The following is a 22224-nucleotide window of genomic DNA, read 5'->3' as shown; positions in this document are numbered from 1 at the left end:
CTATTATCAACAATAAAAAACAAATTTTGATCAGTCATGCTAAAGGAAAGCATGAATTATCTTTCTATTTTCTCTTTAGAAAATGTTAAAAAGTGATTGTCATTCTAAGGGGTGCTCAAAGAAGATGCAGCTAAAAACACACATGAAAAAAGCATTGTAGAGGCATGTTAGCAGTTCACTTACAAAAAACATTATGTTATTTTTCTGGATCTTGTGTTATTTTGGCATTTATAGCTTTTTTTTTAAATGAATAATCTGTTGTGATTTCTTTTCTCATTCTAAATAAATGTCATTTTCACACTTGATTTTGCATATGCAATTTTGTCTTTTTACTCTTAAAGAGGCCTCCAAAACTAACTCAGGTTCAAGCTCCACAAAACCTGAATCCACTCTTTTTTCATGCTCAGTTTACAAGTATCTTGCTTATTTAATGGCTCTATACTATTGCTAGGGGCTTCCCAGGTGGCGCAGTGGTAAAGAATCTGCCTGCCAATCAAATGCAGGAGACGCAAGAGATGCAGGTTCCGTCTCTGGGTCAGGAAAATCCCCTGGAGCATGAAATGGCAACATACTTCAATATTCTTGCCTGGAAAATTCCATGGACAGAGGAGCCCGGCGGGCTACAAACCATGGGGTCACAAAGAATCACACATGCCTGAGTGACTGAGCATGCACACACACATACTATTACTAACAACCAACTACAATGTACACTTAAAGTAAGACATATTATTAAATGTAAGAATTCATCTTTCAAATTGTTAGTTCAGTAATTTTGAATCATCTGGAAAAGGTCAGTTTTCATTTCAATCCCAAAGAAAGGCAATGCCAAAGAATGCTCAAACTACCGCACAATTGCACTCATCTCACACGCTAGTAAAGTAATGCTCAAAATTCCCCAAGCCAGGCTTCAGCAATATGTGAACCGTGAACTTCCAGATGTTCAAACTGGCTTTAGAAAAGGCAGAGGAACCAGAGATCAAGTTGCCAACATCCGCTGGATCATCAAAAAAGCAAGAGAGTTCCAGAAAAACATCTATTTCTGCTTTATTTGTCAGACTTTATTTTTTGGGCTCCAAAATCACTGCAGATGGTGATTGCAGCCATGGAATTAAAAGACGCTTACTCCTTGGAAGGAAAGTTATGACCAACCTAGATAGCATATTCAAAAGCAGAGACATTACTCTGCCAACAAAGGTCTGTCTTGTCAAGGCTAAGGACTTCCCTGGTGGCTCAGATGGTAAAGCATCTGCCTACAATGCGGTGTTGGGGGCCGGCGTGAGGCACTCCACCCATGGCAAAGGTCATGAGGAAGGAGGCTCGACATACGCAAAGGCGGGATCGAGCCTCAGGAGTCCCCCTGGAAATCCTCAAGCATCTACCCCCATAACCAGAGCCTGCCTACTTTACTACTTTGCGCTCTCCCCTACACCTCTGACTTTACGGGGGGCTGTCCCCCACCACCTCTTTCGGAGAAGGAGTTAACTTAGAGCTCCAGTTAATAATTCCTGGGTGTGACAGTGTTTCAACCTAAAAACTCCTTTGGAAATCCTCTAGCCTGCCTGAATAGATTTTTCTGGCCACATGTGATTGTTCAGAGCCTCCCAACTGTGAGAGGCAGGAGATGTTCTAAACTGCCTAAACACAGATTCCTTTGAGTAGTTAAAAGATTGATTAGAAATTGTATTGGTGAAGGGTTTTTCACTTGTTGGGCCAAGGTTTGCTGCTAAGTCTCCATACTCCTTACCTACTGTGTCCTTGGCAGTGTATTGATTGATATAATGGGTGTATAGAAATGTAAAATGTAGCTTTGTCCAATGCTTTTTTGGAGGCTGGTGCCTGACTTTGGAATAATCACCTTTAGAGAAAAATAAGTTTCTTAAAATGTTAACAGGCCTCCGGGCCAGAAGATGATGTCAATCACCTGAACTTTTGCATATGATAAGTTTGAAAGCCTGGCTTAGATTAGAACCAGGAACTGCTGTCCTTGCATGACTCCACCCCTTCCCCCATTATCCTCTATGCATAACGTAAGGTATAAAAACTACTTTGGAAAATAAAGTGCGGGCCTTGTTCACCAAAACTTGGTCTCCCCATGTCACTCTCTCTCCCAAATTCTGGCTGAGTCTCCATCTGGAGCGCGGAACCCTCCATGCTTGCTAATTATGCCTGGGCTTCTAAGATCCGACCGGGGAGGCCTCAGTGTCTCCTCTCCTTCGGGAGAACGGAAGGATGCCTGCGGCCTACGTAAGTGGTGCAAACTTCTTGTCTTGAAGTTTTATTGGTCTCCCGCGTAAACCAAGCTACTCAGCCTCTTTTCTCCACTGAATTTTCCTACTGAGCTATCCTCATTCTATTACTCTTTGTATCCTTAATCAAAGTGTAATTAAGCAGTTGTTTCCTGACCCTCGCCTATGCCGTCTCTCCTTCGAATACCCTGGATCAGCTGGGGCTGGACCCCGGCAATGCGGGAGACCCGGGTTCGATCCCTGGGTCGGGAAGATCCCCTGGAGAAGGAAATGGCAACCCACTCCAGTATTCTTGCCTGGAAAATCCCATGAACAGAGGAGCTTGGTTGGCTGCTGTCCATGGGGCCGCAAAGAGTTGGACACGACTGAGCGACTTCACTATCTAGTCAAGGCTATGGTTTTTCCAGTGGTCATGTATGGATGTGAGAGTTGGACTGTGAAGAAAGCTGAGGGCCGAAGAATTGATGCTTTTGAATTGTGGTGTTGGAGAAGACTCTTGAGAGTCCCTTGGACTGCAAGGAGATCCAACCAGTCCATTCTAAAGGAGATCAGCCCTGGGTGTTCTTTGGAAGGAATGATGCTAAAGCTGAAACTCTAGGACTTTGGCCACCTCATGCGAACAGTTGACTCATTGGAAAAGACTCTGATGCTGGGAGGGATTGGGGGCAGGAGGAGAAGGGGATGACAGAGGATGAGATTGCTGGATGGCATCATCGACTTGATGGACGTGAGTTTGAGTGGGAGTTGGTGATGGACAGGGAGGCCTGGCGTGCTGCGATTCATGGGGTCGCAAAGAGTTGGACACAACTGAGCGACTGAAGTGAACCGACCTGAACTGACCAAATTCTTTTCAGACCTGATTAACTGCATTATTTTTACTGCATAACATGGCTTACAAAGTGTTTACATGAAGAAGACAGGTTAACAGCTTTGCCATTTTTATTGTTCTCTCATACTTACAGTTATTCTTCTCTTTAATCTGTGATTTTTTTTCCAGATGTTTTGTTTTTTATTTTCTTCTAACAGAAAATAGAAGCCAGTTTATTTTGTGAAATTTCCTCCTGAAATCTTTGCAAGCCACTTGCTCATTCATTAAACCATACAATCAATAAATCAGAACTAGATACATTTAAGTAGAAAGATACCACAGTATGCTGGAAGCTAATCCCAAGATAAACTACTATCCTCTAAGCACTTTGTAACTTCAACTATTACTTCAAGATATCACTTCAGATACTATGAGTGACATGGTCACCTGTCATAGAATCTGAAAGACAGTCCCTGCATCAATCTGTATATGACATGCTGAGTGAGTGAGTGAAAGTTGCTCAGTTTTGTCCGACTCTTTGAGACCCCATGGACTATATAGTCCATGGAATTCTCCAGGCCAGAATACTGGAGTGGGTAGCCTTTTCTTTCTCCAGGGGATCTTCCCAACCCAGGAATCGAACCCAGGTCTCCTGCACTGTTGCTGGATTCTTTACCAGCTTACCTACAAGGGAAGCCCTATGACATGTTAGGAAAGCCTAATTTCTTTTTTACTAAAATTATTTACAATTGTTTATATAATGTGGAAACAGGAGTAAAAAGTTCTATCACATTGTCCTACTCCAGGAGATTATCTTTCACATCCTCTAAGCATACCCAACTTGACTCTGGAGATTGCTGGTCTAGTGAATGGGTGTAAACTTAATTTGAAAACAAAGGAACCACTGAAGATTTTTGAAAGACATTAGAGCAATATTTTTGGAAAATTAATTTTTTCTATGATAGTTATTCTATCTATCAAGGATTGAATGCTTGAGTTTGGAGGTAGAAAGATGAGTTAGGAGGCCAGAACAATAATCTAAAAATGAGGTGAGGGACTTCCCTGGTGGTCCAGTGGTTAATATTCTGTGCTTCCACAGCAGGTGGTATGGGTTCAATCCCTGGTTGAGGAATAAACATCCCACATGGCATGGCCAACAACTTAAAAATTAATTTTAAAAAAAGAGATAAAAATGAGGTAACATGAATGAAAATTAGTAGTGTGAAAAGGAAAATAAGAAAGACGAAACAACTGACTTGACAAAAGAAGAATGAACAGAATTTACAATACACTCATTTATCAGACAGGATTTGAAGGTGTGGGTGGGTTTAAGACATTTGATTAACTGCAATATTTCCTGTGATTACATCATATATCAAATTACCAGACCACAGACTACATGTCCTCTGGGAAAGCAAAGTGTTAAAGTGCTACAATCACATACTAGAGAAATTACAGCAGTACACATAAACACATGGGATTCAGCCACCTAATTAAAATCCCAGTGAGCCAGCAACAGCCTAAAACTGTGAGAGTTCAGTGACTGCCCGAAGAAAACAGCAAATTAGACACTCACAGTGGCAACATCTCAGATTTGTCCCAGTTGACACTTCTTATCAAAAATTAGCAGATTTTAAAACACCAGTTAAAACCAGCTCAACTAAGAATATCCAAAGGCTGTATCAAATTTTAGATCTTCAGAGTGATTTGATGTAGAAGATTCTCAAACAGTAAACCAGACCTTTTTCTTTATTGATAGACTGGAGCATTGAATAAGATAGGACAGAAGGAGCAAGAATACCATCTCACATTATTTCAAAATGTTTATATCATTAAACCTTATTTTTAATTTAGTTATTTTATTTTGATTAATTATTTTCAACTCAGTAAATATTCAGGGTTAAATATTAAATGAAAGGCTTCTAATAACAGCTTTGTCCTGCCCCACAACCAGTTTGCCTCCCAATCCTTCTCCCTATAAACATATATAAATAATTCAGTGATTATATAAAAATCTTTAGAAAACTGTTACTTTTTTATTTAACATCTTTAGTCATGATATTTTTGCTTTATGCTATGAGAAATGAAGATTCATCTATTTGTTCCATTCCCAGTTCAACCAACAGCACTATATCTGGTGATACGGTGGAAACAACTTGTGCCAGATTGCAAGAGCCCATTGTTTTAGGAATTTCACAAGCCAACTATTAAACACAACCATTATTAAAAATTAAATTACACAAACTTAAAGTTAAAGCTCAACATTCAGAAAACTAAGATCATGGCATCTGGTCCCATCACTTCATGGGAAATAGATGGGGAAACAGTGTCAGACTTTATTTCTTGGGGCTCCAAAATCACTGCAGATGGTGATTGCAGCCATGAAATTAAAAGATGCTTACTCCTTGGAAGGAAGGTATGACCAACCTAGATAGCATATTAAAAACCAGAGACATTACTTTGCCAACAAAGGTCCGTCTAGTCAAGGCTATGGTTTTTCCAGTAGTCATGTATGGATGTGAGAGTTGGACTGTGAAGAAAGCTGAGCACTGAAGAATTGATGCTTTTGAACTGTGGTTTTGGAGAAGACTCTTGAGAGTCCCTTGGACTGCAAGGAGTTCCAACCAGTCCATTCTAAAGATCAGTCCTGGGTGTTCTTTGGAAGGAATGATGCTAAAGCTGAAACTCCAGTACTTTGGCCACCTCATGCGAAGAGTTGACTCATTGGAAAAGACTCTGATGCTGGGAGGGATTGAGAGCAGGAGGAGAAGGGATTGACAGAGGATGAGATGGCTGGATGGCATCACTGACTCAATGCACATGAGTTTGGGTGAACTCCGGGAGTTGGTGATGGACAGGGAGGCCTGGCGTGCTGCAATTCATGGGGTCGCAAAGAGTCAGACACAACTGAGCGAATGAACTGAACTGAACTGAACTGAAAGTTAAATAAATTATATTTAAAACAAAGCCAATAAATAATTTACACTTCTTGTCACCCTGCTTATTTAACTTATATGCAGAGTACATCATGAGAAACGCTGGGCTGAAAGAAGCACAAGCTGGAATCAAGATTGCCGGGAGAAATTTCAATGACAGATACGCAGATGACACCACCCTTTTGGCAGAAAGTGAAGAACTAAAGAGCCTCTTGATGAAAGTGAAAGAGGAGAGTGAAAAAGTTGGCTTAAAGCTCAATATTCAGAAAACAAAGATCATGGCATCTGGTCCCATCACTTCATAGCAAATAGATGGGGAAACAGTGGAAACAGTGGCTGACTTTATTTTTGGGGGCTCCAAAATCACTGCAGATGGTGATTGCAGCCATGAAATTAAAAGACGCTTACTCCTTGGAAGGAAAGTTATGACCAACCTAGACAGCATATTAAAAAGCAGAGAAATTACTTTGCCAACAAAAGTTCGTCTAGTCAAAGCTATGGTTTTTCCAGTAGTCATGTATGGAAGTGAGAGTTGGACTATAAAAAAAGCTGAGTACCGAAGAGCTGATACTTTTGAAATGTGGTGTTAAAGAAGACTCTTGAGAGTCCCTCGGACTGAAGGAGATCCAACCAGTCCATCCTAAAGGCGATCAGTCCTGGGTGTTCATTGGAAGGACTGATGTTCAAGCTGAAGCTCCAATACTTTGGCCACCTGATGCGAAGAGCTGACTCATTTGAAAAGACCCTGATGCTGGGAAAGATTGAGGGCAGGAGGAAAAGGGGACGACAGAGGATGAGAAGGTTGGATGGCATCACCAACTCAATGGATATAAGTTTGGGTAAACTCTGGGAGTTGACGATGGACAGGGAGGCCTGGGGTGCTGCAGTTCATGGGGTCACAAAGAGTCGGACACGACTGAGCAACTGAACTGAACCAAATTATGTTACTTCATTTTACTATTATATATTTCTGAGGTTACTCATATTTACTGTATCTGTGTGGTAGAAATACTACATAATGGCATATTACTACACATACCTTCCCAACTCTGCTTAGTGAGGTCACAGTAGTAGCTTGATATTGATCATGGTGGGAGTATTTTACCACATAAATCACAAAATACTCATGGTGGGAGTATTTTACCACATAAATCAGCAAATGCCATAATCTCAGGTTTGATTTATTAGCTTGATGATTGATTAGAGTTGTTTAGAGTCAGGAAAATAATGGAGAAAAACTTTTATAATTTAGATAAAATGTAGAAATGTGTTATATTTGCACCCATTATGTTGTGAATAGACAAAAATGAGGGAATATTTTTCCATTATTCAAAGAATATTATTCGTTTCAGCAAAGAGGTTGTTCATGTCATTGGTAAATGAGTGAAGTTCTGACATACATCTTTACTGTTTCATTTTTTTCTTACTTGTTAGGGTAAAAGAAAACTCAACTACCATTCATATTAAAAGTATGTTCCTTTGTCAGTTGCAACCACAGGTTTGCCATAGTTCAAGAATTGAGCAAAAATCAACAAAACATTATATGAGAATCAATTGCTTTATGGAATTTACACAATAGAGTTTTTATTTTATCATTATTTGTATATTGTGGGCTACATATCCTTTGTGCTTAATCACTCAGTGATGTCTGCCTCTTTGAGAGGTGTGTCCTGCTTTTTGTGACCCTATGGACTGTAGCCCACCAGGCTCCACTGCTCATGGGATTTTCCAGGCCAGAATACTGGAGTGGGTTGTGGTGTCCTCCTCCAGGGGATCTTCCCAACCCAGGGATCTAACTCACCTCTCTCATGTCTCCAGCGGGTCTTCCCAACCCAGGGATCAAACCCAGGCCTCCTGCATTGCAGGCAGATTCTTTACTGTCTGAGCCACTGGTGAAGCCCCATATATCCTTTATATAATTTTGGATTTAAGCAAAATTTATAATAAATGTATGTATATAAATACATGCATTTCTGAGAGCCGTTTGTTAAACATTTACTAGCACATTATTGGTTACATAACTATTTTTATGTTTATAAACAATATTTACATAATATGGTAACATAAAGTTCACCAAAGAACTAGATATGTTTTCTTTCTTGGAGAAATGTTTTTCCTGAAGCTTATTTTTTCTTGTAGAATTTTTATTATAATAATGCTCCAGTTTTCTTTCTGAAAGCTCTATCAGTAATGCTATGGAGTCTTTTACAGGTATTGGGAGAAGTAACTCCCTCTTACAGCCCTCTGGCACTTAACTACAATTTGATTATTTTCTACGCTTATGGGACAAGAGCTGTCCTGGGACATATACTGACTCTTTTTCCCTAGGATATTGCAATGTAAACTTATGTTCCTTGATATGGGTCTTTTGGATTTATTTTATAAGGTATTCAATATGGCCTTTAGATCCAGAAACCTGCTCACTTCAGCTCTTATCTTACATATTTGATATATTCCCCCTCATTTTCTCTGTTATCTCTTCCTAGAACACCGATTAGTTTATTGCTCCTTTAAGTCTCTTCTTCTCTACTTTCCATATCTTTGACTTTTTGCTATACTGTCTGAGAGATACTCTTCTGCTGATATTTTTTCAGCCATTAAATTTTTGCTTTCCAAAAGACTTTCATTGTTCTCTTCTATCTTTTTATTTTACCCTTTTCTTGTTTTATGAAAGTAGTATCTTTCTTATCTCTATAAGGCATTAGTTTTTCACTCTTTTGAGGTTTTCTGCACTGCTGATGTTTTCTCTGAAAGTCACTCAGTCTTGTCCGGCTCTTGCCACCCCATGGACTATACAGTTCATGGAATTCTCCAGGCCAGAATACTGGAGTGGGTAGCCTTTCCCTTCTCCAGGGGATCGTCCCAACCCAGGAATCGAACCCAGGTCTCCTGCATTGCAGGTGGATTCTTTATCAGCTGAGCCACAAGGGAAGCCCAAGAATACTGGAGTGGGTAGCCTATCCCTTCTCCAGGGGATTGTCCCAACCCAGAAATTGAACCTGGGTCTCCTGCACTGCAGGCAGCTGTTTTCTCTGACTTTATGTTATTCGTTTATCTCTGTGTTTTTCACAAATTAAACTTTGTACAGTTTTTTGCTATTCTTTGGTTGCTGTTCATATTGACATGAGGCACAAATACATTAAAAACGGTTGGGAGTTCTGTGTATGTTAACAGTGTTTTAATCAATGGATTTCGCTTTGCAGTAGGTAACTATGTACAAGAAGATGTCCAAGAGAATACTCTGGGGGAAATTCCAAGATCAGCATGCGGAAGTCTATGACAGCTGAATTTCTTCAAAGAAACTTCCTACAGGGGAAAGGCAGCTTTGGTCAGTGTTGTGCGGTCAGTCTCTTTTAGGCCCTCCATTATACCTCCACTCCCCTCTTTATCTGGCATTGCTGAGTCTAAAGCCTTTGTGAAATTCTATGGGGGCAAATCAGATTTCTATGATTCTGTCTTCTGAAAACACTCAGTAGTAAAATTCCACCTCTTAGTTTTACTGATTATTTCTATTCCATCCACTTTCTGATTCCAGAATTACATTAAAATCTTCCTGGTTTCCAGCAATGGCAGAAAATGTTCAGGCCATCCTCCTACTGAAAATAACTAAAATTACCAGATCAAATATTTGTTCTGTATTATTTAGAGCAGCAAAGAAATCACAAGTTATTAAGCAATTTTCAGGCCAAATTGAAAGGAATGCAGAGACTCCAGAGATAAACCAGCACAGAAGCAGAATTGCCGTGATGGCATTGACCACCAAAGGGAATAAACTCAAGTCCCAGGTCCTACACACTGTGAAGTTTCTAATAAAGAAGCTCTCCTCAGTAAACTAGGGTTCCAAAGGACTGCAACTTCAGAAAATACTGAAGTATTCATCTGAATGAATCAAGGAACCCAGAGCCATGCACATGGCTGAGCCAATCCCAGACTGGTATTTGTTGCTGCCTGACAGAAGCAATGCAAAGCTTCTCTGGAGGTGGCAAACGGGATAAATAAAAAGAAACTCAAACCAATATATTCCACAGTGAAAAAGCAGAACCTCAAAGATAATAATAAACTTTAAAAATCATTAAAGAATCCAGAGATAAGAAGGACACTAAAATGAGCAGTAGACGGACAGTTATCTTCACAAAAGCAACAATGGAAGCCAGAAGATAGTGGAGTAATATCTTTAACATGCTAAAAGCAAATATTTGCCAACTTGAGGTCTACTAGTAACGGTTCAAGAATATAGGCATAATAAAGATACTTCCAGAAAAACAAAAACAGAGATACTTTACCACAAATAGATCTTCAATTAAAAAAAAACACCCTCTAAAGGGTGCGGTTTGAGCATAAGGAAAATACTCCTAGATAGAAGGCTAAACAAGACAAAAGAAACGAAGAGCACAGTAAATGGTAAGTATGTAGATAAAGCTAAATAAACATTTTCTCTATGATACAATAATAGCAGTATCCTGTGGGTTAATTAGTTTTTGAGGACAGTACCATGTAACACAGAAGCAAGGTATGTGAGGTGAAGGTGTCCTAAGGACCTTGTATTGTCCAAAAAAAGGATAAAGATATTGGTTAACTTTAGACTCTGATGAATTAAAGATTCATGTTGTAATTTCTAAGGAAACCAAAAAAGAAACAGAGTGTAGGATTTCAAAATGCAATTAAGGTAGAAATCAATAACAGAAGTAAGTAGAAAATATGTTTAAAAGTTAAGAAATAAACTTCTGAATTTTGCATTTGTCAAAGAAGAAATCATACTAGAAACTAGAACCACAATATAGTGCAACATCAGACCCTTTGCTCTTGGAAGGGCTAGCTGTTTACCCACAGAAGGGTAGATCCCTATATCAAATTAATAATGTAGGAATTCTCCCACTAGATAATGGCCTCTATCTCACTCTCTTTGACATTGCAGGTATAAGAATTTTTATTGCTTACTTTCATTTTAGAGAAGTCTCTAGAGAAAGAGGGAATGAACACATGTTTCAGTCAGCCACTTGTAGCCAAAATTCCACTAAGTTGTTTAAACAGGTATAAGATATAACACAATATGATGTACTATTTCTCCCTCTTTTTCTCTCCTTAAGCTTTAAAAATTTTCCCATTTAAACATCACTTCTGCTGCTGCTGCTGCTAAATCACTTCAGTCGTGTCCGACTCTGTGCAACCCCATAGACAGCAGCCCACCAGGCTCCCCCGTCCCTGGGATTCTCCAGGCAAGAACACTGGAGTGGGTTGCCATTTCCTTCTCCAGTGCATGAAAGTGAAAAGTGAAAGTGAAGTCGCTCAGTCGTGTCTGACTCTTAGCGGCCCTGTGGACTGCAGCCTACCAGGCTCCTCCGTCCATGGGATTTGCCAGGCAAGAGTACTGGAGTGGGGTGCCATTGCCTTCTCCAAAACATCAGTTCTAGCTACATTTTTATTTTCAAGTACAGGACAGGTTCATTCACAAGCTGTATATATTTCTGAGAATTTTCACTATTTTGAAAGAACCTTCTAAGGATAAAATTCCACTTATTTTCATTAAAAGAAATATTTATACTTAAAACATTTTTATAAGCACCCTTAATGCACTTTCAAAAAAAACTTCTTCCTATTAACTCAGGTAATGAAAACCAGCAGGAGGAGAAGGGGACGACAGAGGATGAGATGGCTGGATGGTATCACCGACTTGATGGACATGAGTTTGAGTGATGTCCGGGAGTTGGTGATGGATAGGGAGGCCTGGAGTGCTGCAATTCATGGGGTCGCAAAGAGTTGGACACGACTGAGCAACTGAACTGAATTGAATGAAAACCAGCGGTGTCCACCTCCTGACTTTTTTTCTCTTATCCAATTGAAGTGAAACAACATTTATCATGGGTTAGAGAAGAGATGCACAGAAAATGGTCACAAAAGTCTCAAATTTTTAACATCCTATGTATTTGTGTGTGTGTGTGTTGACCCATTTTGTGTTCAAAGGAGGAAATTTTGAGCCAGGTATATTATCTGAAACATAAAATAATCTTAACAATAATAACAAAACAGACAAAAACAAACTACCGCTGGATATCATCTCAAACATAGTGACAAACCATAGAAACCGAAGAGTATATTTTCCTTTCCCGAATATGTATGAGTTAATTTGCATACCAAATAAAGGACTAGTTTGGTCCATTAACAGAGTCTGGCTTAAATACTTTTCAAATGGAAAATTATTATCCACAATGAGAAAATAATATTTTGTTCATATCTTTAAAAATATTTCAGAGAAAAATTTAATTCCCAGATGCAGACAACCTGCTAAACAATAATTTGTAAGAGTTTGCTCACCTTGCATATTAATAATAGCACTCTATTTTCAGCAACTCAGTTCACTAAATTTTTATTTACTTGAAAAAAAATCTGTCCTACACTGCCCTGGTGGTCCAGTGGGCAACTAATCCAGTGCACCGCAGCTACTGAGCCCAGGCTCTAGAGCTTGAGACTGCAACTACTGAGTCCAAAAGCTTCAGCTAGTGAGGCCCATTCGCCCTAGATCCTGTGCTCTGCAACAAGAGAAAGCACTGCAATGAGAAACCCATGCGCTGCAACTGGAGAGTAGCCCCAGCTCACTGCAACACTACAAAGTCTGTGCAGCAACAAAGACCCAGTGAAGCCCAAAATAAATAAATAATCCGCTTTAAAAATCTTTATTAATAAAACAGTTTGTGGTAATAAAAAACAACTGTTAAGAGAAAGCGTGCTACGCTACAAACCTCCTCACTTTGAAAGAATGTAGTAGAAGATTAGAATCAGACTAACTGTTTATAGTGAAGAAATATGAGGTCAGATTCTGCATCAACAAATTTCAAGCTAGCGGTATGTCTTGCGGGCTTCGCTGGTAGCTCAGTTGGTAAAGAATCCATCTGCAATGCTGGAGACCCTGGTTTGATTCCTGGGTTGGGAAGATCCACTGGAGAAGGGGTAGGCTATCTACTCCAGCATTCTTGGGCTTCCCTGGTGGTTCAGCTGGTAAATAATCCACCTGCAGTGTGGAAGACTTGGGTTCAATCCCTGGGTGGGCGGGTTGGAGGGTTGGAAAGATACCTTGGAGAAGGGGATGGCTATCCACTCCAGTATTCTGGCCTGGAGAATTCCGAGAGTAGCAAAGAGTTGGACACAACAGAGCAACTTTCACTTTCAGTATGTCTTGCTGTTCTTATCGCTACCTCTATCTTAGACACTCAGATCAACCTTTTTATATTTTGGTTGCTTTTTTTTTTTTTTCCAGTTAAACACATGGATTTGGTCTGCTAATAAAGTATGCTTATTAACTATTTTGTTTTTAGAAAGATATAGAATATCTTTTATGATATTTCTATCTGCTGCTGCTAAGTAGCTTCAGTCATGTCCAACTCTGTGCGACCCCATAGACAGCAGCCCCACCAGGCTCCCCCATCCCTGGGATTCTCCAGGCAAGAATACTGGAGTGGGTTGCCATTTCCTTCTCCAGTGATATTTCTATCTAGAATATCATAAAAAATAAATGAAAAAAACTTTCAAATGATCTCTCAAAGCTAACAGGGCATGCACTTTTAATTATACACTGAAATATTTAACAGGTTTAATTTTTCAAAAGTAGTACTATGTCTCTTTGGGTTCAATCCCTGAGTTGGGAAAATTCCCTGGAGAAGGGAATGACAACCCACTCCAGTATTCTGCTCTGGAGAATTCCACAGACAGTCCATGGACAGAATTCCATGGACAGTCCATGGGGCTGCAAAGAGTCGGACACAACTGAGTGACTTCCACTCACTATGTCTCTTTAGATGCCGACTCAACAATTTCTCTTTGTATAAATTGTGCTACCTATCTACCAATAACTCAGGGAACCTCACTCCATAAATTAAGAGACATTGTTACTTATTTTAATCATCTGTGGAATCTAGTGGCTCTCTATTAATGTACCAGTTCACTGCAATCAAAGATAGAAAGGGAAGACAGTCCAACTGAAAGTGTAAAGGGAAGCTGGGCAGAATCTAATTTAATTATCAAGGCTGAAATTATTCCAGGACTCCACCTGCCATAAGGAGAGTATCCTGGGATCTTTAATGACCAAAGTGGTCAGGATTTCAGTCTTACAGCTCATCCAATTAATTGCCAAGCACATCTTCTGCTATACCATTAGGTGACAGGGCGGGATCCACTCTGCTAATTAAGAACTTAGGGCCTCCTGTTAGTTTCCCAGATGACTTTTCAGGGTATGTGTACATGGCCATGTAAACATATACTCAGTAAGAGATACCTTACCTGTTCACTGGAGAGACTTCAGACATTTATTCTCCACCCTAGTAGGACTGTGTAATCTCTATAGCACAAGTCAGACTAGATTGAAGATGCTGGACTCTTCGGCAGTTCCCAGGAGCCAACCTTATCTCTTAATTATGGTCAAGTCTAGAATGTACAAATTGCCTTGCATAGTCCTACATGCCCTCTGGAGGTATGTACTCTCATTCTTTATAGCAGGTCTCATTTCAGGACATTAATATATTCTTAAAAGTGAAAGTGGAGGGTAAAAATTCTTTTACTCATACATTAAAATGTAACTCTAACTTTCTCAAATTTCCTCTCTTTGAAGGAAGCTTAAAGATACCTACCATTGCAAAAAGTGAAGTCAGGAATATTTTTCTCAAGTTGAAATTAGGAAAGCCTCTTCAAATAACCTAGCCCAGTGGTTCCAGACATCATCCATTGACCAGTTGCACCTCTCGTCACTTTTGAAATTTACTAAAAATAGAGATTTCTAAGTCCCACTCCAGAGTCACTGAATCAGACTGACCAACCATGGAAGCCAGGTACTTGAGTTTTCAACCAGCTGGTGAGATCAATCTACTTTTTGAAAATCACTGGACTCTGACTTTCACTGTTTATAATAGCCAGGACATGGAAGCAACCTAGATGTCTATCAGCAGATGAATGGATAAGAAAGCTGTGGTACATATACACAATGGAGTATTATTCAGCCATTCAAAAGAATACATTTGAATCAGTTCTAATGAGGTAGATGAAATTGGAGCCTGTTATACAGAGTGAAGTAAGCCAGAAAGAAAAACACCAATACAGTATACTAACGCATATATATGGAATTTAGAAAGATGGTAACAATAACCCTGTGTACAAGACAGCAAAAGAGACACTGATGTATAGAACAGTCTTATGGACTCTGTGGGAGAGGGAGAGGGTGGGAAGATTTGGGAGAATGGCATTGAAACATGTATAATATCATGTATGAAACGAGTTGCCAGTCCAGGTTCGATGCACGATACTGGATGCTTGGGGCTGGTGCACTGGGATGACCCAGAGGGATGGTATGGGGAGGGAGGAGGGAGGAGGGTTCAGGATGGGGAACACATGTATACCTGTGGCGGATTCATTTTGATATTTGGCAAAACTAATACAATTTTGTAAAGTTTACAAATAAAATTTTAAATTAAAAAAAAAAAGGTCATTGTGTGATTTTCTTTGGAGGCAAAATAACAAAGTCCACTGAGTGAAAGAAGAGAATTAAAAGGTGGCTTAAAACTCAACATTCAAAAAACTAAGATCATGGCATCCGGTCCCATCACTTCATGGCAAACAGATAGGGAAACAATGGAAACAGACTTGTTTTTTTCTTGGCTCCAAAATCCCTGCAGATGATGACTGCATCCATGAAATTTAAAAGACGCTTGCTCCTTGGAAGAAAAGCTATGATCAACCTAAACAGCATATTAAAAAGCAGAGACATTACTTTGCCAACAAAGGTCCATCTAGTCAAAGCTATGGTTTTTCCAGTAGTCATGTATGGATGTAAGAGTTGGACCATAAAGAAAGCTGAGCACCAAAGAATTGATGCTTTTGAACTGTGGTGTTGGAGAAGACTCTTGAGAGTCCCTTGGACTGCAAGGAGATCCAACCAGTCTATCCTAAAAGAAATCAGTCCTGAATATTCATTGGAAGGACTGATGTTGAAGCTGAAACTCCAATACTTTGGCTACCTGATGTGAAGAATTGACTCACTGGAAAAGACCCTGATACTGGGAAAGATTGAAGGTGGGAGGAGAAGGGGATGACAGGGGATGAGATGGTTGGATGGCATCACTGACTCAATAGATATGAGTTTGAGTAAGCTCTGGGAGTTGGTGATGGACAGGGAAGCCTGGTGTGCTGCAGTCCATGGGGAGGCAAAGTCAGACACGACTGAGCGACTAAACTGACTGACTGTGTGAATTTGCAAAGAAAACCTTCTTCATCCATCACACACAGTACTCACAACATCTTTCTCCCTTTCCTGTGCTAATTTGCTTTCTTTCAAACCCCTTGTATTGCTTCTATTTTAGATCCCATCATTTCAGTTATCAAGCTTAATTTCTTTTTTCTCAGGAAGCATTGTATAAAATTACTTTGGGATCTTATTAAAGTTGATGCTAATTAACCCAACCATATTTATTTTCACACTCAGATAATATGAGTAATCCATGAGAGACACTGAACTTTAGACACGAGGGAAGTTAAAATGCCTATGACGCAAATAGAGGCATTAGAAAAAGATTATTGGACAATTTAAAACTAACGGAATACTACTTTTTCCTGTTACTGTAGCTGATGTTCCAACATAATTGTTTGTTTTTAATTAGTGGGAAAGGAGATGTTGGAAGACATTGCAGAAAACTGGTACCGTGGCAGCCAGAGTGGAACAAAGATAGCAAAAACTTCCTAATGCAATTGAAATTTTATTCATCTGTAAAATGAGATGGTTTGTAGTGCAGGATCTCCTAACTCCCTTTTCACTCTAAACTGTCAGCAGTCCATGAATGTTCATAATCCTTGAATGACATCCTTAGAAATTTAACAAGAAAATGAACATGTAAAATTTCCAAAGTCATCTGTTACTCTCAGACCTGGAAGAAAGAGGTGGCTTTAATAGAGGAACCCAGGAAATATTTTTAGGCCAAATAGGGTGGCCTATAGTCCAGGTTTACTCAGTACTGAGAGATTAACCACAACACAGGGTTTTTAGTGCTAAAACCTGGACAGTCATAGCCAAGCCACAATGGTTGGTCATTCTAGAGCCAAAGATTGAGTTCATGAGATATAAATAAAAAATGTTTACCTTGTAAATGTAATTAAGCTTTTGACACATTGAGAAGTGAAAATGGACTTCCCCAGATTTTGGACAGGTGGCTGGGATATGACAAGTTATTTTTAATCATCTGAGGTGTCCCAACCATAATTGAAATAAAAATAGCATTTGAGCATAAAAGGACCCAAGGTATGATCTGAATAAAAAGCAACAGAACACTTGGGAAGGAATGTGGGTAACACCTTTATCAGAGAGGGGTGTGAGGATTGTATTGAACTTAGCCCCGATTTATACATGGCACTTCGAATTGGGGAGACCATCAGGAAGTGAATTATTTAGTAGGAATCTAGTGCCTCCCAGTTACAAAAGCCTACAAATGAAACAGCAATTGACTTCTCACAGGGGTATGTGCTTAGCAATTGTACCTATTTACCTGACTTCCTAGCCTGTATTTCTGACCCTCAGATATACAGGGTCATAGATTTAGGCAAGCTCCATGTATTTAGGCAAGACTAAGGATTCATCCAGAGAATTTATAAAGAGATGGATTCTTAACATTAAGGAATTATTTCATTTTGTCCTAGAGTTGATACAAAAACTCCATGAGGTTAAAAATGTATGTTTGGGGAGAAAGGATCCTGGGAATATGATGGAAAAGGAAGTGCCAGGAATCTGCCTTCTCACAGACAACAATCACACTAGCAGAATCTGTCTGATTTAACTATTTTGAAATTCCAGAGTCTACTGAAGGCTTGCAAATTTCAGAAGTCTTGGGCAGTAAATTGCAGTCCTATTGCTATTAGTCAATTTCAGCTCTTACCACAGGAAATGAAAGACAAAAGAACTATAAAGTATATACAGAAAACAACAGAATGATGGTAGTCCTTCCTTATCAGTAATTGCTTTAATGTAAATGGATTAAATTCTCCCATCAAAAGACAGAGATTGACAGTATGGGGGAAAATACCATGATCCAACTTCATGCTTTCTACAAAAGACTCACTTTATATTCAAAGATAGTAACAGATGGAAAGTGAAAGGCTGGAAAAAGATATCCCATGCAACTAGTAACCAAAAGAGAGCAGAATATGGCTATACTAGTTTATATCAGACACAATAGACTTTATATCAAAATAAGTTTTTAATGGGTATAGAGTTTCAGTTTTGCAAGATGAAGAGAGTTCTGAAAGTGGATGGTGGTGATGGTTGTACAATATGTAGGTACTTAATAACACTGACCTGTACAGTTAAAAATGCTTATGATAACAAATTATATATTATGTGTATTTTACCAGAATAAAAAACAATTTTAAGGGAAAAAAAATGAATGCTTGTATTGATATAATCTCCTAATACAGAAAAGGTCACATGGTAATCATGTTTGCAGAGACGTAAGATAACCCCCATTATGATTTATTAAAACACAGTAAAGAAAAGATCTAATAGTAATAGCATGCTTGTCTCCATATCCAATGAGCTCTTTTCAACCCATTTCCTGACTGACTTCTCAGCTCCATTTGATACAGCTTATCACTTTCTCTTTCTACGTGATCAAAATATTAGATATCTAAATATAAAATATTTCTAAATCTAATTGTATAATAGTATCCTGAGGAGCCTATTGAAGGCTGAGGCAAAAAGGAAAATTCAATAATTCTGATCTTGTCTTTATTGAAAAGTTTGATGTTTTATCATGACTTTTTACATTAACTTGGTTTTTTCCAAACACTGTATTAAAACATTACCTATCATAATCACTGGGATTTTTGGCACCCTCTTAAATTTTGTGTCCTGAGGTAAGTCCCAGCCTTGAAAGGACTCTTCCCGTCACTTCTGTAAATATCACTGTTTACTAGTTTTTCCCCTTGCTTTCTGGCCTCTCCTGCTCAATCTTTTTTTGCAGCTCTTCCTCTGTCACTTGAAGGCCAATGTTCTTCAGGATTCTAAAGTTTTCTTTCTTTTCTCTACACATATTGTCTGGGTTATCTCAGTTACTTCTACATTCTATTGCTTGTCAAACTATTTCCCCTTCACTTTACCCTCCAACCTACTAGGAGCCACAGTATATTGATAATGTAATCTTAATCTAACCCCAATCCTCTGCTCTTGTAGATCATTCAATTTCTGCTCCCATGATGCATTTCTGGAGACATAGTTCCACTTCCAATGAAGTACTTCCTCTTGCCAAAATTTAAATTTCTGTGCCCATCAAAACCCTCTCCCCACCTCCACCATGCCTACCTCATATCCTAGTATACAGGACAGAAGAGAAAGAAATAGAAACCCTCCAGAACCCTCCATTTTATTCTTCCCTCCACTTCACCCTCCAACTGCTCAGCTCTGCCAAAGTCTCTCTCAGCTTTACAACTTCATGCACACTGTCTTCTCTATCGGGCATATTCCCTTACTTGCTAGTAAACTTATATTTTTCCTTCAAGCCTCATCCTGCATATCCCTTCCAGAGAGACCTCTGCCCTCTAGATTACATTAGGTTCCCCTGCTGTGTGTGCCTAGAGGGCTCTGTACCTTCTCTTTCTTATTCCTTTCTATGTATTATCGTAACTACTGATCCCATTTCCTTTGTTCCTCACTAGACCATAAACTCCATAAAGGCGAAAGCCACGATCATCTTGTTCATTGTATATACAGCTTTAGCACACTGCTCAGGATTTATCAGCAACTCAGTAAGTAATTATACAAGGAAAGGAGGGTAGTCAGAGAGAATCACACAGCATCTAAGCAGAACCAGGGCAATCAATAAGCAACAGAGCAAATCAGCAAAAGGCAGTAGACACAAAGATCACAAAATCTAGCCACTATTAGGAAAAAGCTAAGTAGAAACTCCCCGTTTTTTTTTTTCTAATCCTGTACACGTCTTTTCTGCTAAATAGCCAGGACTCCTTACCCTAGTGAAAGAAAGTGAAGTTGCTCAATCGTGTCCGACTCTTTGCAACCCCATGGACTGTAGTCCATCAGGCTCCTCTGTCCATGGGATTTTCCAGGCAAGAGTACTGGAGTGGGGTGCCATTTCCTTCTCCAGGGGATCTTCCCAATCCAGGGATCGAACCCTGTCTCCTGCATTGCAGGCAGACACTTTACCATCTGAGCCACAAGGAAAGCCCCCTTACCCTAGTACTACCTGTATAATAGGCACAGTGTAATGCATTTGTTGACTTGGCTGACCTGGGACCTCTGAAATCTTGGCAGACCTCTGCATGGCCATCTGGCCTTTAGAATCCCCCCTGAAACTCACTTCTGCTCTTCTGTGATCAAATGCTCTGTCCATTGATCTTTTCCAAGATGTAGGGTTTTACTTGCTGTTTGCTGGCTCTTGCATCTCACTGGAGAGTAGTACAGAATGGCTTCACACAGCAGTAAGGAAGAGATTCAAGCTGGATAGTTCACAAAAGCTCACTGTGAAGCTTAGAACTGCTTCTTAACATGGTTAGGTTTATAATGCTCTCCCAAAAAGATTATATACAGTGTGCTCATATTATACGATGTGTGAAACTGACACATATGATTTTACTGATCAACAATTTAAAACAAGTCCAACTGTATAGATTAAAAAAAAAATTCAATTGCTTACCTTTTAGCCTGTTCATTGAAAACCGATAAGAGTATAGCTAAAACAAAAGTCAACAGAGGCAAGCTAGAAATGTAGAACTTGGCTTTGGGGGGAACTTCACTGAAGACTGTACAGGAGAAGAAAGAAACTTTTCTTATCCTGGGAGAATGACAACTGTCACATGAGCTGGACATAAACACAAGATATCCAGCTTCTTACAACTCCCGAAAAAGGGCTAAATAAATAACAAAAAACACAAAATAAAGAGCTTCATTAACTTCACTGTGTGTGGTTAATATTCCCTATTAACATGCGGAGATTTGTCAGAAGACCCTCAGAGCTCCCTCTGACCACATAATCTTATATGTACACTAAGGGCTGAGACTCATACAGCTAATAACTTCACTAACAAATGAGCATCATCTATAAAAGCATTGCAGCCTTAAATGTTTTAAAGTGGTACATACAGTTGAATGTGAATTCTCCTTGAAAGCACTTTTTTCTATATCACAACAACATGAGCCCTATTTTTTAAGGTGATGTCCAAAATAGACACTGCTTAATGTTTGGAAAAAGATCTTATATGTGCTACTCCATTGCAGAGGCTCTTTACAATACATATGAGTACATTGCCAGTCTATTTTTCTTGGGGTCTTTCCCTCTGAGCATCAATAGGTAAGCCACAGGAATTTCGGTGCCAGCAGGAGGAGACACCACAATAGTCTGACTGCTTCCCAAACAGCAAAGGATAAAGCTCCTTTGCAGCAGAGTCCTGCTTTTTACTACTATTTGCCTCACTCCTGGCTTTTCTTGCAATGCCATATCCTCATATTTTTCTTCCAATTAGAAATTCATAAGGGAAATCTGTATACCAAGAGATATACTGAGGAATACATTTTAGATCTTTTCCCCACAGAGGACAGAGTTACCAGGCCTCTGAGATTTTTTTTTTAAATTCTAGCTGACATTTTGGTGCCAACAACAACTGCTGGTTAAATCATCTAATCAGCCAGGATGAGGCCTTTTGTTCCCCTGCTTTTGTGACTTCATTTTTTTTTGAACATTTAAAGTTGCCAACAATTCCAAATGGTGTCTCATTATTTCTTTCCAATTTGTTTCCATGGGAAGATAAAAACTGTTGTATCTAAAACAAATTATACGAGGATGCATAAATGACCCACCATAAAGTCCTTACAGATATCCTCCTACAATAGTTTGAAAAGGAATTTTTTATACCAAGTCACAAAAGGGAAAAATGCATCTCCACCCTCCTTATTACCTATATTCATTATCAACAACAAGAGCAATGATTTATTGAGTACTCACCAGTATCACACGAGGAACTCTGGGAGTTTAATTTAGTAAAGCGAGACCTATGCAGTTTATCAATTCAGAACAAGGTCAGACATTTGCTTACAGAAACAAAAAGGGTTTTCTCTTCCTAACCATTTTTGATTTAAATCTTTTTTTTTAAAGTAAAGACAGGAAAGAGGTTAAAATGCAAAGCTGTTTTTTTTCCATACAGAACTTTCTGACTTACAATAGGTCAAGCATCAGTGCTCAGGTTTATAGCCAGGAGA

At 39.2% G+C, this 22224-nt stretch overlaps 2 long non-coding RNA genes across 2 annotated transcripts in view; one reads left to right on the top strand and one right to left on the bottom strand.

Annotated features, from left to right (window-relative positions):
• LOC129657962 (uncharacterized) overlaps positions 1–10360 on the top strand; it is a 23448-nt gene extending 13088 nt beyond the window's left edge. The window contains exons 3-4 of the long non-coding RNA XR_008717189.1: positions 9197–9321; positions 9529–10360. This is a non-coding gene — a long non-coding RNA (uncharacterized LOC129657962). The remainder of the gene's footprint in view (positions 1–9196; positions 9322–9528) is intronic.
• LOC129657963 (uncharacterized) overlaps positions 1–22224 on the bottom strand; it is a 23139-nt gene extending 915 nt beyond the window's left edge. The window contains exons 1-2 of the long non-coding RNA XR_008717190.1: positions 22185–22224; positions 20330–20438 (exon numbers count right to left, since the gene is read on the bottom strand). This is a non-coding gene — a long non-coding RNA (uncharacterized LOC129657963). The remainder of the gene's footprint in view (positions 1–20329; positions 20439–22184) is intronic.

The sequence above is a fragment of the Bubalus kerabau genome, chromosome 7, assembly GCF_029407905.1.
Source record: "Bubalus kerabau isolate K-KA32 ecotype Philippines breed swamp buffalo chromosome 7, PCC_UOA_SB_1v2, whole genome shotgun sequence".
Classification (NCBI taxonomy): domain Eukaryota; kingdom Metazoa; phylum Chordata; class Mammalia; order Artiodactyla; family Bovidae; genus Bubalus; species Bubalus kerabau.
The sequence above is the reverse complement of the archived record's forward strand: the minus strand, read 5'-3'. Positions and strand labels throughout refer to the sequence as shown.